Source organism: Fundulus heteroclitus, unplaced genomic scaffold, assembly GCF_011125445.2.
Source record: "Fundulus heteroclitus isolate FHET01 unplaced genomic scaffold, MU-UCD_Fhet_4.1 scaffold_37, whole genome shotgun sequence".
Classification (NCBI taxonomy): Eukaryota; Metazoa; Chordata; class Actinopteri; order Cyprinodontiformes; family Fundulidae; genus Fundulus; species Fundulus heteroclitus.
In genome coordinates, this window is record NW_023396781.1 from 217,297 (window position 1) to 236,470 (window position 19,174).

The following is a 19,174-nucleotide window of genomic DNA, read 5'->3' on the forward strand; positions in this document are numbered from 1 at the left end:
TTGCCCTGCTGGGGTGAGTCGACAAGACAAGAAAGCACAAGGGTGGAGACATTGATGTGATAAGGCACATTGGGACAAAACAGCTCAAATGCTGCTACTGGAAGCATCTACCTCCACAATGAAATTAAGAAGGTGTCTGGGAACTGAAGAATAGAAGTTGAGGTAAAAAGTTCCTTTGAGTTGGTAAAGGCTTGGCCTACCTTGTCATTCCAACACTAGGTGGACGTGGAGGAAGTCAAACTCTGAAGATGAGAGGCAAAAGTGCTAAAATTCCTGACAAAGCATCTATAAAAGTTTACATAGCCCAAAAACCTCTGTAGCTCCTAGCAAGTTTGTGGTACAGGCCACTCACATATGGCTGATACCTTGCCAAGAACCATCTCGATCTGATTAGATGAGACAACAAACCCAAGAAAGGACACTTGAGACTCATGAAAGACATATTTCTCTGCCTTGACATACAACTGGTTCTGTAAAAACCGGAGAAAAACTGAATAGACATGACAAATGTGATCCATCAAAAAATAAGGAAGTCATCCAGGTATATGAAAACAAAATCATTAATCATATCCCGGAGCACATTATTTACTAAGGCCTGAAAGACCACAGGTGCATTGGTCAGCCCAAAAGGCATCACCAGGTATTCATAATGGCCTGAAGGGGTGTTAAATGCAGTCTTCCACTCATCACCACAAGAAATTCGGACCAGGTTATAAACACTGTGGAGGTCCAGCTTTGTGAACACTGTAGCAACATTTCAAAAGCAGAAGACATGAGAGGCATAGGGTATCTGTTTTTCACAGTGATTTCTATAAGCCCCCTGTAATCGATACATGGGGGCATTGAACCATCCTTCTTGCTCACAAAGAAAAAGGCAGCTCCTGCTGGAGAGGATGAGGGGCGATTAAATCCTGATAACAAGGGCTCTTCAATGTAAGACTCCATGGCCTTTCTATCATGTGCCGACAGAGGAATTAAGTGTCTACTAGGACGTATTGTTCCAGGTAACAGATTGATGGTGCAGTCATATGGCCAGTGAGGCAGCAGAGACATGGCTTTCTCGTTATTGAATACCTCCTTGAGGTTATGGTATTCCTTCGGTACTTTAGACAGCTCAGAAAACTCTGCATCAGAATCGGGTCTCAGGTGGGAAGGTGTTACTACCCTCACAGTGAATAGGCAGGTTTCTGGACAAGTGGAAGACCAAGCCAAAACCTCCCCAGAATGCCAGTCAGTATGGGGTTTGTGCTTTCTGAGGCAGGTGATCCTCAAGATTACCGGCAGGGAGGGGGAGCTAATCACTAAAGTTGCCACCAACTCTTGATGATTGCCTGCCATTACCATGGTGACGGGTTCCATTTTGGAAGTAATGGTGTACAAAACATGTCCATTCAATATAAAACCTTTCAGTGGTTTAGCTATAACTTCGGTTTTCAGACCAAGCTGGGCAACTAAAAGAGAGTCAATAAACTCAGAATCTGCCCTAGAGTCGATAAATACTTCCTCAGTGTGAGTCTGAGAACCGTTCAAAAACTGAGCCATACTGGGGAAGTTAGTGGAGGGATTCCCCTTCATGGCAAATGAATGGCTAGGTAAAGAGCCGAGAATTCCTAAGCTGCATTGATTCCACAGGATCAGAGATAGCCTCACACACCGGCTTGGGAAAATAGAGATATGTAGCTCATCTAAAAGCACGGCCCCATCCTGTTGATCTCTCTCGTCTGTGTTTCTTCAAACACACATCAATGCATGTGGCCAGGTGCTCCAGTTCCTGCAGGGACTCAGGGGAAAAGAAAGGGTGATTTCTGGTAAAAGGCATTGTACAAAGTATCATCATTCCAGTAACTGTTAACTGCTCTGTTGTGAAAATTGAGTATGTATTCAGTTACCGGTCTGTTACCCTGAGAGAGGGTAAGCATGTTACAAGCAGCCTCTCTCTCAGGCCTCACAGGATCAAAAACTCCTATTAGTTCTATGGAGAAGTTCTGAAAAGAATTACAAATCGCTGAACATCTGTCCCACTCAGAGCTTCCCATGCCTTTGATCAATTAGATAGTAGGGAAATGACATATGCCACCTTAGAGTAGTACCCACCTTCTGTCACTTTTTGGTTGATGGATGATTAATGACCCTTATCAAACCCCGGCCCTTTTTAATTGACCTCCACATGACCCCCCTCCCCCACTTCCGGCCCCTACCCCATTTCCGGCCCCTCCCTCACTTCTGGAATTCACACGCATCCCTCACCTATTTCCGGACTCATCCCCCATTTCAGGCCCCCTCCCCCACTTCTGGAATTCACACCCCTCCCCCATTTCCGGACCCATCCCCCACCCCTGGAGTTCACACGCACCCGCACTTCACCCCGCCCCCGGTCGCCCCTCTCATAATATAAGGTCCTTTTCTCAAGCCTCGATAGTGATTAAATCCTTTTCAACATGGCGTTCAAAAACAAGCAAGCTTGAATCTATCAATTCCGACACACCCGTCACGACCTACAACTATCAGGACGGTGTTAGGAAAGCTCAGCAAGGTTATGCTGTCTCTATGCAGAACTCAGATGCCTCTGACCCTACCTCTGCAAGAAGAATGGTCTTTGGAACCCTATGGAGCTCGCGGTAAATGGGGATACCTCTTCAAGTACAAAACCGGCGAAATGTGTCTGTATCAGCTGGATCAAGAAACTGACAAGCTGCAAACTATCCACTCCTTGTGCATGCTAACGTCAAACGATTGGGCTGTTCTGAGACTCATCATGCTCCGCAAACTAAACCCTGAAGACACGTACGCGGCAGGCCCCGAAGACACGTATGCGACATACCTCGTTGTGAATCTAGCATATAGGAAAACCGATGACGCAATCAAGGATTCACCCATCGCTAAACGCCGCAAGCGGGCTCATCAGGAAACCGAGGACGGAATTATGGATTCACCCGCCACTAAACGCTGCATGCGGGCGCTGACCCGCCAGAACGAAACTGACACAGATTCAACAAATAGGATCTTCTCAGCAACATGGCAATCAAAGACGGGGGTTACCGGCCGATGGTTTTTCCGCGCAACTCTGAGACAAGCTCAGGATAAAACAAGCCCGGTTATTTTTGTGCTTGACTATTATAATGCAGACTGCGGCGTGTTCAGACCCTTGTTAACCATTCCCTTTGACGCATGGCGTGACAAGATGACTGCGATAGCAGACCGGATGTCAACGCTATTTCGTGACTGTCACAACTGGAGAGACGTTTTGGGGATCAAGGAAGTGCTGGCTTTTTAGACCCGCCCTCTCACAACAGCCGATACCGCCCCCCTTCAACGTTAACCACACCCTTTCCCAGTATAAGAACAGCCAAGCAGGCTGATAAGGACCTCCATGCAACTTCACTGACCAGACTTATAACATCTGAAACCACGAGCAACTACGTGGTTGAAAGAACTACTCCTTCATCCGCTTCAGCATCACTGCAGCGTAGTTCCCCGGAGAGCAACAAATTATTCCCGGGACCGTACCATCCTCCTTCACCATCGCCAATCCCTGAATCATCTTCTTCCGAAAGCGACACCGAGAGCGAGTGTCTTCTGACGGGGCTGCAGAGGCGTATCGATGACTGCTCCGGGCCCCCGGAAGCGTGAACCTAAGCCCAGAGTTCTTATTTTTCGGAATAAGAATTCCACGCTTCCTGCCAGGCTTCCAGCCATGCCGTCTCTGTCAGAGACCCAGGAGGAACATTCACAAGCTGTGAATCTTCCAGCCTCCCCGGGGGTATCCCCGGGCTCACAACTACCCTCAGGCCAAGGAGATCCAGCCTCCCCGGACCCTTCGCAACCCGAAAACATGCAAATTCCCCACAGCCAAGCAGAGGGTGAGAGCGGGGCGGATGAATACGATGGGTGGATTCGCTTTGGCTTCATCAAAGCAGTGAAAACTGTGGTATATTGTCTTTTGAAAGCAGCGATCGAAAAGTACATGCATTATAAATGTTACGGGTGTAGCACGGGCCGTCCTAGTTTGAGAGACCATGAATGTTTGGAGCAGCTTGAGGATGGATTCTTTGAAAGCAATTTTTATCGTGTAATGCCAGTGCTTTATAAAGCACGTTTCATTTCACATCCATCAAGACAGCGGCACAGTCAACGCTGTAGCACAGGCGTATCTGTACGAATTGACGATGGTCAAGCGGGTGCATGACTCCATCAACCAGGTGTATGATCAGCTGGTTCAAGAAAACTATGAATAAAAAGATCAAGTTGAAACCATCACGCAGTACTGGCGGGGGTCTTGAAACCAATGCATGCATGTTTTCTCTTGTCTTTCTCTAAATATGAAATAACTGTTTTTCTACAATTAGTTTGTGATATAGTAAATGAGTGTTTTTTTACATTGAGTTTGTGATATATTAAAGTAGTATTTTCTGCAATTAGTTTGTGATATATGAAATGACTATTTACAATGAGCTTGTGATATATTAAATGAGTGTTTTCTACAACTAACTTGTGATATATTAAATTAGTGTTTTCTACAACTAGCTTGTGATATGTTAAATGAGTGTTTTTTTTACATTGAGTTTGTGATATATTAAAGTATTATTTTCTGCAATTAGTTTGTGATATATGAAATTACTATTTACAATGAGCTTGTGATATATTAAAGTAGTATTTTCTGCAATTAGTGTGTGACATCGTATTAAAAGAATGTCTTTCTCTAAATATAAAATGATTGTTGTTAGAATGAGCCTGTGATATAATAAATGAATGTTAATAATAAATATTAAAACCCAACCGGATTTCTTCTACACTTTTTATTCAACTAGAAAAAAAACATCTGTTTGCAAAAACATTTACAGCCATGACGTGGGAACTAACATGGCACCACTCTTGTTTCTAACAGTGTTTTGAAACTCCAAATGGCCAGCTAGGAGCACCGTGTATTTGTTATATGTTAAGCAGCTCTCCGAGTTACCACCCTCCCCTTAGATTGGTGGTGTCTAAACTTGTTTGTTTCGAGGTAATTTTGTGCCATTCTTTAATTGAGGTTGAAGAGAAACTCTTTTCAAATGGCCCCTGGAAATAGTTTAGGCACTCCTGCCTTGGGCCGTTGTCTACTAGAAAAACCCCTGGAGGCGGAGTGCACAACTAAGATAACATCCGCAGATATTATAATCACAACACATGTCCTCAGCCGCGCTTCTCCCCCTGCGTCTGTTCTCCGTCTCACTCAGCGGAGTTACAAAAAAGAAGCCGACATGCACCTATGTAAAACCCAGTAAAATAAATTAATAACAGCTTTTATCTGCAGCTCATATTCTATTGTCTCCCTAAAGAGCTTGTCCATAAATTTGGCCTGTTTCTAAAAATCCTGACTCCATCGTTCCACTTCCAACGTTACTCTACAAAGAGCAGAATGACATAAGGGAATATTGTTTTGCACAACATGATATCTAATGAAAACTTCAGTTTGAATGGGTGTTTATTTAATAGCTTTTTAAAGTGAAAGTTTTAAAAGAAAAAATAATTTCATATAAGCAGATCTGGAAATCAGTTAAGAGACCGGTGCAAAGTCTTAAAATCAGCATCTTTACATGTGAGGAAGCTATCCCGTCCCACGAGCACATTAGGGTATCAGATATTAAGCCTTTATTTAGTCTTATTGAAGCACAACTTCTCTTTTACCAGAGAGATGTGAAAGTGGGGTGGAGAACATGACAGGAAACATGACATCTGTGTTTTTAATGTTGATTTCAGAAGTCTTCCTGTTGCAAAACATTAGTTAATTAAAATTGAATATAAGCTAAATATATTTTCCTTTTATTACTTGAAGTCTGAAAACACTACATGTCTTTTTTTTCTAATACCGACTACTTTTCATTTTTATGCAAATTATGATCATTTTGTTAGTAGTTCATAAGATAAAACCAAAAATGTCTATTTTAATCAAGCAAATACTTCTAAATAGTGTATAAACATGTTAAAAGTTGAAGAACTTTTGCAACGGTATATTTCTGTTCTACAATGAAAATAAAACTTGATAGAAACTGTCATGGTGTAGTTTTTGGTCTGGCTTTTTTCCTGTTTTTTTCAGTTCCTCCTCTTACTCAGCTCACCCTTCAGGTTTGTGCGGGTAATTATATTTCTGATTCATTTTTAGTTGAAAACGGCACCCCTCAGGGGAGCGTTGTTAGTCCAGTACTATTCTCTATGATGATAAACGATGTTTATAAGAAGGTTAAACCTGACATAGGAAAATCACTTTTTGGAGATGACGGGGCAATTTGGAAAGAGGAAGGAATATGTTGTAAAGAAAGTTCAGGATGCTATTGATGCGGTTAAGTTATCTGTATATATTGCATTAGTTAGAATAGTTCTAGATTACGGTTATATTGTTTTTGATTCAGCCGCTAGTTCATCTTTAAAAAGGTTAGACATAATTCATGCTCAAGCGTTGAGAATATGTTGTGGAGCAGTAATATCAACTCCAATATCGGCGCTTCAGGCGGAGGTTTTTGCCATTAAGTCTTAGAAGGAAAGCAAATTATTGGGCTAATTTACAAAGTCAAAAAGAAACACGTCTAACAAAAAGAATACTAATTGAAAGTTGGGAAAGTAGTAAAATTAAAAAGGAGGTATTTAGTAAGGGAATTATTCAGATAATTGAGGAGTTAGGAATCAATATTTGGGCCGTTAGTCTAACTACCTTAATGCCAACTATACCATCATGGTTACTACCTCAACCTAGTGTTGATCTTTCTTTATTAAAAAAAGATTAGTTCAAGCAATAACATGTTTAGTATACAAGCTTATGTGAACACTTTGATACATGAAAGATATGGGTATTATGTACATGTACTCACGGATGGGTCAAAAAATCCAGAGAATGAAAAAACAAGCTGTTAAAAAGCAAGCAAGTTAAGGTGTTTAAAAGATTAACTGATGGCAATCATGTTAGCATTACAATGGATGGAGGAAGTCAAACCCATGAGAATACTAATATGTTCAGATTCAAGTGCAGCATTGGCTAGTCTCAAAAGTGTGTCATCTAAATGTAGGGAGGATATTATGTTAGAAAGTGTGTTATCATTATACCGAGTATGTAGTCTGGGGATTGATGTTCAGTTTTTATGGATTCCAGCACATAGTGGCATTCAAGGGAATAAGATGGCAGATTCTGTAGCTAAGAAGGGGTTGATGATAAATAAGGTAGAAGTACCAATTAGCAAAGCAGAAATCAAATCCTACATACAAAGCAAAATTAAGGTACAGTCGCAAAAATTATGGGATAATGGAAATAAAGGAAGACATTTATATAAGATGCAGCAAAAAGTGGGGGAAGAAGAGCCTCTGGGGAAGAGCAGGAGAGAACAGGGGATGTTTAGCAGAATTAGACTAGGCCACACGAGGCTAAATGCGTCACTACACTATTGGGAAGCATCCAACGGGAAAGTGTGAGATGTGCAGTCAACCAGAACCTGTGGAACATGTGCTGTTTGAGTGTATTAAATACTCAAATCAAAGAATGGATCTAAGGAATGGACTGGAACAAGAATGAATCAAACAACTGGACATTACAAATATCTTCTCAAATAAATCCGGAAAGATGGTGCTTAGGATCATGTCATCTTATCTACAACAAACTGGACTAAACCTGAAGATTTAAGGAAAAGTAACTAAAGATCAAGTTGGTGGCGATAATGCTCCATTTGGCTGCAAGACGCCAGTAAAAAAAAAGAAGAATAAGCTCACCCTCCACTCCCTCAGCAATCTGTCACACCTGTTGGGCACTAATTAGTCAGAACTCCAAATAAAAGTATAGGTACCTCTCCAAAATATGACTTTGGTAAAAGTCCAAGTCACTGACTGAAATGTTACTTGAGTTAAGACAGAAGTTTAGACAGAAAATACCTTTTTCTAAGCTTTCAGTTTTCCTTCTTCAAGTAAGGTCAGTGCTATGCACTTTAAAAGTGTACACAACCAAGTGCAGGCAAAATTTCGACCAGAGGGTGTAAACTAAGAACATGGTTAATTGATAAACCAGGTCCAGCCAACCTACAAGAAGTGGTAAACCTGCTAATAGATACACCTGCAGGTTATCATTTAGTTAAGAAAATTAGGACTCTCTGCTATTAGATGCTTTACCTATACTACAAGTCTAATTTAACCTGCCCTACCACTGAACCAGCTTCTTATTCTGTTGGTGGTGATGAACAAGCCCAGGCAAGTCCCGACTTTGTAGCAGTCAATCAGTAGGTGGGGTCAAAACACTTGCGTGTGTGAGTCTCTCTCTCTCTCTCTCGCTCTCTCTCTCGCTCTCTCTCTCTCTCTCTGTAACGAGTAACTTAACCAAACATTGAAAATGTATTGGAGTAAAAGTATGCAATTAAGTTCAGAAATATAGTGTAAATATATATAAAGTAAAAGTAATCAAAAAATATATACTCGAGAAAAGTATAAAGTACTCCAAAATATACTTAAGTACAGTAGTGAAGTATTTTTACTTTGTTACTATACAACACTGCTGGTTTGTTCCCTGTTTCAGCCGCTGGATTTTCCTGCCGTCATCTGAGCTTCAATAGGCCTCTGTTAGCAGCTGGGTTTCCTGCTGCCCCTGTACTACAGCAACCCTGCATCTACATTTCTCTTCTCACCTACATTTCTCATCTCATTCTGATTTCCTCATCCACTAATCATCTCTCTTTCAATAAACTATCAGAAAATAACTCTGTTTTGTGTGTGCATTCATCCAAAGATAAATTTATAACAGAAACAAGTTTGCTTTTAGCTCAAAATGAAAAACTGCATTAGATCTGATTTAGATTTAATATTTTAATTAAATGTTGTCAATGCCTAACGAATAAAATAATGAGCAAGGTGGGACAAGAAAAGGTGAAAAAACATCCGTGCCATTTTTAACACCAGAAGTAATTCAATCATATATTAGTTATTCGTCTTTGTTTTTCAGTCTTTTTTTTTTTGAAAGCTGAACTCCGCCGCTTTTACGAAAGCATTTCTAAGCTTTACCACAGCATAATTTGTTGTTTTAATCTTACTGCTGGCTGGATTTTTCAGTTTTATGCAGTGTAACTACAAATACATGTAGTTTGTGCAACTGAATATTGTACACACAGTGTACTAGGTTAACAAATGACTGCTAAACCACAATGTTGTTGGATTCAAACAGCATATTGGAAAACCAAAACTAGCAAGGTTAAAGCCATTGAACGCAACTTCAAATATGTATTATGAACCATTACATTGCATATAATCCATAAATACACACACACACACACACACACACACACACACACACACACACACACACACACACACACACACATATTTATATACAATAAACATGTATGTGTAAATCTTAACAACTAACTTAATAAATCAAACTAATCTCTGTGACAAGACAAACTCTTTTGTAAAAGCTAAGATGAACAGGAATTTAATTTATTTAACCACTTTTCTTTGTGTATAATGTGCACAGATGCAACTGACAACACATGAATGCTAGCCAACTTACAACGGCTTTTGGAGTTCCATAAATGCGACTATATTACGGAAGCTGCAAAAAACTGCCTGGCAAAACAATGTTTTGAAATCTCGGTTTTTCAAAATCTGGAATTGCAAAAACCCCTTTGTTCATTCATGTATTTGATGGACTAATGATTGTATCATGAAATTTAATTATTATAAGCAGGAAAGTTAAAAAGTCTGGCAAGTCCTTATTTGTCTGGCAATAGATGTATAGCTGTGACTAGAGTTCACTGTTCACAGAGGAAGGGCAGAAAGCCTGTCTGAGCTTACCCAAAGCTGCATGCTGCTGTAACACTAATATCCATGATGTCCAAAGCAAAACGTTTTATTTATAAAGAGGACAATAAACCTTTCTGCAGGTTTTGCGCACATATAAAATAGTAGAACAGCAAAGACTACACTATAGAATTAAGAAATGGGGCATTTTAGTACCTCATCTGTCTCCACACAACTGTTTAACAGAGCACTAAAACTGCAATCCTTAGGTTTGAAAAACAAGGTGTACTAAACTTTACAAACTGTGTTTCAAAGACTAGACAAAGACAAATCCAACTGTAAAAGCTTTTGAAACTGCACCAGTTTTATCATTGTCTTGTTTTAGAATTTATGGACATATCGATAATAAGACCCAACTTCTGCTCAGCCAGGGTTAAACGTTTTACTCAAATGCCAAAAATGTTTTAAAAATTCAGAATGAAAGAATATTTGATTCTGTTAAAAAAGAAAACGGCGTTTTAGTATGTGAAGTGCTATATGTGTTATATAAATCAACAGTGAGGTAAAATGAGAAGCCCCTGGTATCTTACCTGCAGCAGATAGCTAAGTTCAACTTCATGGAAGTTGACATAATCACCTAACACATCATTATATATTTTTTTTTTATCAACATCTTGTATTATGTCTTTTAAATTGTGACATCTACAGCAGACCCTGTTAAAACATTTAGCTTTTCCATGATGATAGCTCGTGTTAAGTTTTCACATTTAATGCAGTTTCTTCAATAAACTCCACAACTGTTTTTCAGCCATTCCTCATAAATTACTTTAATTCATCTATATAACCTTTTTCTCTCAGTTTAGTTTAGTTATTTTCTAACCTATGTGAGGCAGAACTGAAAAGTGCTTTACAAATAAAGTTTATTTGGCTGATACTGCAGGCCAGAGACTAACTTTTAATAACAGAAACCCACTTCCAAAATCTTGAGTCACCCTTTTAATGTGTAGTTAATTGAGAAATAATGTCTGGATATTTGTGCAAGATTAAATGAAGAAAGAACAAGAAACAGCAGTAAGCACCAAAAAGTTAAATAGCTACAATCATTTTTCATTTTTACAATGCTCAATTTTATACTGATTGTGAGCCTTGATGCTACCGATGAATGAAAAAGTTATAATTATCTAAAAAGGGGAGACAAACATTTCACACATAAATGTCTTTCTCCTTTTCACAGTGTGCTGAAGAGGGATACTTTTCCTTATTGCAGATCTCTTTGTAGCCTTCTGTCTGGGTTAGACCGCTTGCTGTTTTTTGGAGGGCAAAAACACAAGAATAAAATCATGATTTAAAAAAAATATTACTCCAATAGACATTGGTAAATATTTTACCATCGATTAGGTTGTAGAGCAGGCAGCAATCATCGGGAAGGGTTCCATTTTTGGATTTTGTGGTAGAAATACCCTTTGAAAACACACAGTATGCACATTTAAAAAAAAATTTGTAAAACGTTTAATTTTTCAATGTAGAAAAGAAACCAACCTTAATTTAGCAAAAAGGATTTTGTAGCCGTCGGGCGAAAGAAAAAGCTGATTTCTGTAACTTTGCCCCGACTGAGGGAGGTGTGTTTCACTTCAAGTTCTTCTGAGGACTCCTTCATTATCTAAGGAACCAAACAAGGAACCCCACAGATAGAACACACAAACCACTTATTTTTTATTACAACCCAGCAAACACGTCCATGTGGGGCCCATGTGGGCCTCACTTGGGCTAGATGGGCTTCAGCTGGGCATGGGCTCAGGGTGGGCTGTGTTGCTGGGACCCATGTGGGCAGCCCATATACTGCCCACATCACTCATGTGGGCAGTAGATGGGCTAGACCAAGCATGGGCAATAGGTGGGCTCCAGTTGGGCAGCCCTTACAAATTCAAAATGGTCAAATCAACATGTTACAGCCAAGGATTATATTGCTAGGTTTTTGCTCAGTGTTTCCTCACCTTATAGAACGTTCCCATCTAAAAACCCTAAAAGAATAAAAAGAAAATGGTTTAAACAACGTATTAGTATTTTTAAACGGATATATTAAAATGAAAGTAAGGCCTACCGTAGTTCAATGGTGTTAAAACTAAATTTTCTTGCTCCACACCTGTGAGGTCTGAAAAATAATTAAACATATATTGTAACACTGTAGAAATCGTAAGGGGGATTCCTAAGATGTCATAGAGAGGATTCCCCCACCATGTATTCAACATATAACTTAAAAGCAGAAACCGCGTGAAGAACTCTCAGACAGAGGGTTAGAATATATTAATTAGAAAAGATAACTTACCGAAGAAGCATATCCCATGTTGTGGGGTTTGCATGGAGCCTGTGTTCTGACCCTCGGCGTGAATCTGAGCATTACTGACAACCCGTGCAGAAGACGCTTGTGACATGTTTCAGGGGGAGTCACCGTAAATGGGTTAAATTAGGTGGGAGGAGAAGGGGCCATTTATACATTATTGATAATACAGGCATTGTGTTGTCTGTGAGATGTTTTTTTTAGGATGCGTAAAGGCGTGAAATACAACATCCTGTAGATTTTTTATGACAGGGTGTCAGCTCTTTATGAATAGCAAGTATAATAAGGAGAGACAGAGACCGTTTTTGTGTTGAGGGATTGAGACAAGGTGAGATCTTCTCCCTTGTGTTTCCTGTTGCGCGGGGACGCTTCCATACATGGGGAGAGACATAAGGATATACCCTTCTGTCACTTTTTAATTGACGGGTGATTAATGACCCTAATCATTTCCGGTCTCCCTTGATTTCTGGTCTCCCCTTTGATTTCCGGTCCCCTCCCCATTTCCGGCCTCCCTTGATTTCCGGCCTCCCTCGATTTCTGGCCCCTCTTGATTTCCGGCCCCTCCTTGATTTCCTGCCTTACCCATATTATATTATTATCATTAATATGATATTATTATTATTATTAATATAGTTATTAACTTTATTATCGTGATTATTTAAGTATGTCTAATGATTCCTTTAATACACATCCAACTACTTAATTCAGTTTATCCACATCCAGTTATTTAATTTATCTTATACACATCCAATGATTTAATTTTTATCCACATTCAGTTATTTAATTTTTAGACACGCTCAATCTGATGCTTAGCAGCAGCATACCATCCATTTTAAATGATGATATTAATTATAATACAATTCACTTTATAATTATATCTATTTATTTCAGTTGTACACATGCAATTAATGTATCTTATTCGCACTCAATCTAACGCTCAGCAGCATACCAGCCACACTCTACGTAAGCTTTGCCGAATACCGATCCTACGTGGAAAAAACCTCCGTCCCGCACCGTTGTGATTGCGCTGAAATAGAGAATCCTTAATCTTTAATCCTGATATAAAGATTAATTCAGTTTGGAAGCACGACAAAAAGCGTCTTAATAGTGCAGCCGCTCACTCTCTTACTGACCACAGGTTTTTGGATCACGACCCAAGTTTCACGAGATCTGTAGAGAGGAGGAGCTGTGTCAAACACATGTGCTGCGTTTGCATGCAACAGGAAGGGGAGACAATATCGATCCGGCATTTGCAGTCAGCAAATTCGTGCAGAGCGTTATCTTATCATTTTCACACAACAGCAAAACCGTCCTTTCAACGAGCATGACATCCTTTCATTGTTAGGTAATAAACAAAAACACCGAGCCTCTCTGTTATCTTTATCAACAGAGTTTCTGGTCAGCGCAGATCAGTGGTTGGACACTACACTTCCTGGTCAGCTAGGGAGCCGAACAGGAAACCTCCCTGTTATCTCAATAAACCAGTGACCATCGCCGCTCAGTGCGCCACACACCAGGCCATTGTTAGTTAGTCAGCAGAACAGGAAGCGTTTCAACTTATCTCAATAAGACACTGCTCAGCGCAGGTCGGGGTATCCGGCCTCGGTAAAACTTAGTATACCGCTGGAAGTCACGACTCTCTCGGTAAACGCATCCTCTCAGTATCAATGTATAAAAATGCTCATTCGGTGCAAGGTAATCATCACTCGGCATCATGCCAGAAACCTCTTCAGCTTCGGTCCTCACTAACGCTCAGATCCATCCCGAGGGTCAGAACGCAAGCTCCAACCCACAACATGGCATACGCTTCTTTGGTAAGTTCTAATGAATATATTCTAACGATTTTTAAGTTATATGTTGAATATACGGTGGGGGAATCCCCCCAATGACGCTACTGATCATGTGATACTGTAGTAATGTCACTTGGGGAATCCCCCCTTACGCTTTTCGGCTGTGTAACAATATATGTTTAATTATTTTTCAGACCTCACAGGTGTGGAGCAAGAAAATGTACTTTTAACACCGTTGAACTACGGTAGGATTTACTTTCATAAAGATAAAGTATCTAAAGTATTTAAAAATACTAATACGTTGTTTTAACCATTTTATTTTTATTCTTTTAGGGTTTTTAAATGGGAACGTTCTATAAGGTGAGGAAACACTGAGCTAGCAATATATTCCTTGTAATGGATTGCTTATGAAAAATAAGTGGTTTGTGTGTTCTTTCTGTGGGGTTCTTTGTTTGGTTCCTAGATAATGAAGGAGTCCTCAGAAGAACTTGAAGTGAAGCAGACCTCCCTCAGTCCGGGTAAAGTTACAGAAATCATCTTTTTCTTTCGCCCGACGGCTGCAAAATCCTTTTTGAAAAATTAAGATTGGTTTGCTTTTCTACATTGAAACGTTTTACAACATTTTTTCTTTTTAATGTGCATACTGTTTGTTTTCAAAGGCTATTTCTACCACAAAATCCAAGAATCAAACCCTTCCCATGATTACTGGCTCTTCTACAACCTAATCCACGGCAAAATATTTACTAATGTTTATTGGAGTAATCATTTTTCTTAAATCATGATTTTATTCTTGTGTTTTTGCCCCCAAAAACAGCAAGCGGTCTAACCCAGACAGAAGGCTACAAAGAGATCTGCAATAAGGAAAAGTATCCCTCTTCAGCACACTGTGAAAAGGAGAAAGACATTTATGTGTGAAATGTTTGTCTCCCCTTTTTAGATAATTTCAAGGCTCACAATCCATATAAAATTAACCATTGTAAAAATGTAAAATGATTGTAGCTAACTTTATGGTGCTTACTGCTGTTTCTTGTTCTTCATTCAATTTTGCACAAATATCCTATTTCTCAATAAACTATACATTAAAAGGGTGGCTCTTTTGGAAGTGGATTTCTGTTATTACAAGTTAGTCTCTGTCCTGCAGTATCAACCAAATAAACTTTATTTGTAAAGCACTTTTCAGTTCTGCCTCACATAGGTTAAAAAATAACTAAAGGTTATATGGATGAAAGTAATTTATGAGGAATGGCTGAAAAACGGTTGTGGAGTTTAATGAAGAAACTGCATTAAATATGAAAACTTAACACAAGCTATCATCATGGAAAAGCTAAATGTTTTTACAGGCTCTGCTGTAAATGTCACAATTGAAAAGACATAATACAAGATGTTGATTATGTTAAACCTCCATGAAGTTGAACTTAGTTATCTGCTGCAGATATCAGGGGCTTCTCATTTTACCTCACTGTTGATTCATATAACACTTCACATACTAAAACACAGTTTTCTTGTTAAACAGAATTCTTTCTTTCTGAATTTTTACATTTTTGACATTTGAGTAAAACGTTTAACCTTGGCTGAACAGAAGATGGGTCTTATTATCGATATGTCCATAAATTCTAAAACACGTCAACCAGCTTCTTGGGAGTCAGGGTAGGAAAAAAAGACTACTCTGTGCAACCATCACAAACTGAAAACCTAACTGTTCTGGGACTTAGACTGGAACTGTGTGCTTCGGTCAGAAGAGACTAAGTTTTAGCCTTTTGGAAACAAGCACTGCAGCAGGGTTTGGGGTCAAACAATGCATTGAAGGTTGTGGTTGTAACATGACAAAATCTTATTTATTAGTAAATTAAATCTACCTGTGTATCGTTTTGTTTCTTTGTTGTTGTTTTTTTTTTTTTTGGAGCCAAGGATTTCGGCATATCTGTTTCAGAGATTTGTTTCTAAATCTGGTTTACTGAATAAAACATAGAAAGTCCACTATTACCATCCTTAAAGCAGTCAGCTTCACCATGATAGCACGTTAAAATTCATTGCGTTTAAATAAAAATAAACAAAAGTAAATTGTAACAATATGGTTCTAATTCATCAGATCTTGACTAATTTAACCTTTTTCCTACTAGGTTTCTAAACATTGAATGCTTTTTATTAGGATTCCAATGTGTGTATAACCAATAAATCAGTTTTTCTCACTAATCTCTAATTTTGTATCTTAAATGAAATATTTCTTCAAAGGAGCAGCTAAAATGTTCTTTCTTATTATTCTTCTGATAATATAAGTCACACACTATTACACCTCAAAAGTTTTTTTTTTTTTTAATATCTCACCTTTTATTTATATATTTTGGTAAACCCATAGTCTCTTACAGACGTTCAATTTATCTTTGGATCAGAATCGTCAAGGTCTTTTCTTAGCTAAAAGCATTAACTGAGTAGGTCAGTAATACGGGGCTGCTAAGAGCAAAATGGATTTAACTATAAGATGTAAGAATGTATAGACATTTGTAGATGATACTCTTCCACTTCATATTTTTATTTTTGGGTCTCATGTTTAGCTTGATTTCTATATGTTATGCCGCTACTGCTCAATAATTCCCCAATTCTCGGATGAATAAAGTACATCATGTGTCATTTGAGTTTGTCCAAATCAATTGATGCCCTGTGAAAACAGGGCTTGCGCTGTTTAATGAAAATGTATTATAGGCACACCATCACTTTGTTCCTGGTGTGCTTTCAATACACGTAACTGCCGTATGCATGTATCAGTTAAATATCAGCTAACGTTCTTACAGTGTGAAAGACTTCAATTTTAAATACATTAATGATGAAACTATATAAAAATGATTTCAGTGTAGTCTGAAAAGTTATTTGAGTAATTTAATTGAAAGTTTTATAAACTGTTGATTACATTTTTATGTCACAAAGTAAAGGCTATATGATAAGAAACACTGCACAAAAAGATGCGTAATTTTTTTTTGTCACCGTTGTTAAATCTGACTATACCAGATATTCTTTTGAACTATTCTGATTTCAGTTTCAAATGAACAATCCTTTATAATTTCAGCACATAGTCTCTTGCAACTAGGTCCTCCAAATGCAAACCGTTAATGCTATAAAATAATAACTTGGGTGACATTCGTAAACGGGGCTCGTAAACAACTCAGCAGGTTTTTAACCACTGAAATTAGACCCCTTATAAACTTCATACTATCCATCCTCATTACCCAACACAGATTCAAAGTCCATCCATTTTCTGACCCGCTTAATCCCTCATGGGGTGGCAGGGGTCACTGGTGCCTATCTCCAGCGTTCACTGGGCAAGAGGCGGGGTACACCCTGGACAGGTCGGCAGTCTGCCACAGGGCAACACAGAGACAAACAGGACAAACAACCATTCACACACAAGGAGAATTTAGAGAGGCCAATTAACCTAACCGTCATGTTTTTGGACTGTGGGAGGAAGCTGGAGTAGATTCAAAGTCTGATAAGCAATAAAATATTTTTCTGCAAGATAATCCTAAAGGAGTAATAACCGGTGGGTTTTTATAGCATATATGCCGTAAAGTGACACACACACCCTGACCTATTTGACACCTTAGCCCATAGCCCAGAAAAAAGTGAGTGCCTCATTTTACATTCAAGTCCTCACTTTACTTGTAAAATTAGCTAAATTATTTGTCGCTCAGCTGCAAGTATAGGGAGGCTAAAGTTACTATCCCCACTCGTAATGTATGTTGGGTTCTTATAACTACAAAATACAACTTTAGAAAGAAGAAAAAAGACTCAGGTTTTCAGGTTTTAATTTGATATTTTTCCATAAATCGACATACGATACAATTTTACTAACACTATCAATCTGGCTGAAGCCCTACATGAACGTAGGCCTATTCATTTGTTGTCATTAAGCGTGAACTGCACTGATTTTTCCTTAATCCGGCGCTGCTCTGTAAAGACGGTGAATAATCAACAGTCCTGGGGGATTGTGATCCATTTCATCCGTACTTCAGAGCATAAATGCTGAAAATATGCTAACTTTACAGGTTAAAATCTCTTAAAAAGTCAGAAGATTGCTACCGTTGGCATATCTGTGGTGAAGCTCAAAGTGGACGTTCAAGCTTCATTTGATTAAACATTTACGCCAATGATTTGTAGATTTTATCAAAGCGGTTGAATGCAAACTCTATAAAACAGCGGCATTCACAGAGGGTTGCTGGGTCTAGTTGTGTTTGTAAACTGAATGAAAACTAAGAGAAACTTCCATCCTCCACAAAACTCCACCTTTAGCTCAGGGTTCATCCTTAAAACTCTGCCTTCCTACCAGGGGTCCGTTTCTACCCACTTTTAGCCATTTAGCCCCGGATCCTGCAGCGGAGATGTAGCTTTAGGGGTTTTACAACACTGGTTTAGCTGTTAGAGAGTCTGGTGTTCTGCGGCTACCTTTGATTTCACAACAAAATCCAACAATTTTGTGTTTGTCAGCAGTTTTGTCGAGTAAAAGAAGAAGTTTAGACAATTACTGCCATCATTCAACAAGAAAAAGCCACTTTCAAACCAGTTGATTTGACCTAAGCTCCCCCCAACTAAATATGACCCCGGATAGAAAGCCCCAGCCTTCTCTAGTCGTACACAAAAGCAAGACCTCAAATCTGAATTCACAACAAGCAGCAACGGAAACACATTTTGTGTTTTTGTATAAAGTAATGTAAGTATTTCACTCTTTTTAGTTACAGTTGGAAAAAAGAAAGAACTAATGAAACCACCTTCCAAGCAAGAATCACTGAAATTTAAAGCTAGATGTATGAAACAACAATTTTAACACAGATGATAAACTCTACATTCAAAGCCAACTTAACTGGACACAACTTGACTGAAGAAATGCACACAGAAGCGTGGGCAAATAGGAAATTATTGTATATATTGCATTTTACAATACCATAACTCTTATTTTAAGCAAGTTTGAATGACCAGTTATCATCACCAAGTATTTTACCTTGCAAACATTTATATGTAAAGAGCACAATACGTGTTGAGCATGTGCTGCTGTGCAGGTTGGTGTAGGTGACAACATCTGAACACCTGAGCTTCATCTGAAATGATTAAAAAACTAACTTTGAACTAATGCCGGTCATCTGTGTCACAGAGCAGAGTCTGAGTGAGATTTGTTGCCAATTCGTATTTTACGAGGAATTTGTTTTAACAATACAGCGAGCAAACGTAGAAGTAGTGTGAACAATACAAAACGAATCAAAGCTGTATAAGAATAGGCAAGAACACCTATTTGCAGAGGAAGAAATGGCCGATGTTT

The 19,174-nt window shown here is 38.8% G+C and overlaps 1 protein-coding gene and 1 long non-coding RNA gene across 2 annotated transcripts in view; one reads left to right on the forward strand and one right to left on the reverse strand.

The window, feature by feature from the left end:
* eno4 (enolase 4) overlaps positions 1-19,174 on the reverse strand; it is a 185,458-nt gene that overhangs the window by 43,826 nt on the left and 122,458 nt on the right. The gene's annotated exons all lie outside the window — the stretch shown is intronic.
* On the forward strand, positions 13,937-14,929 carry LOC118560035. The gene is made up of 4 exons (XR_004929022.1): positions 13,937-14,117; positions 14,206-14,232; positions 14,336-14,390; positions 14,532-14,929. It is a non-coding gene; the product is annotated as an uncharacterized LOC118560035 (long non-coding RNA).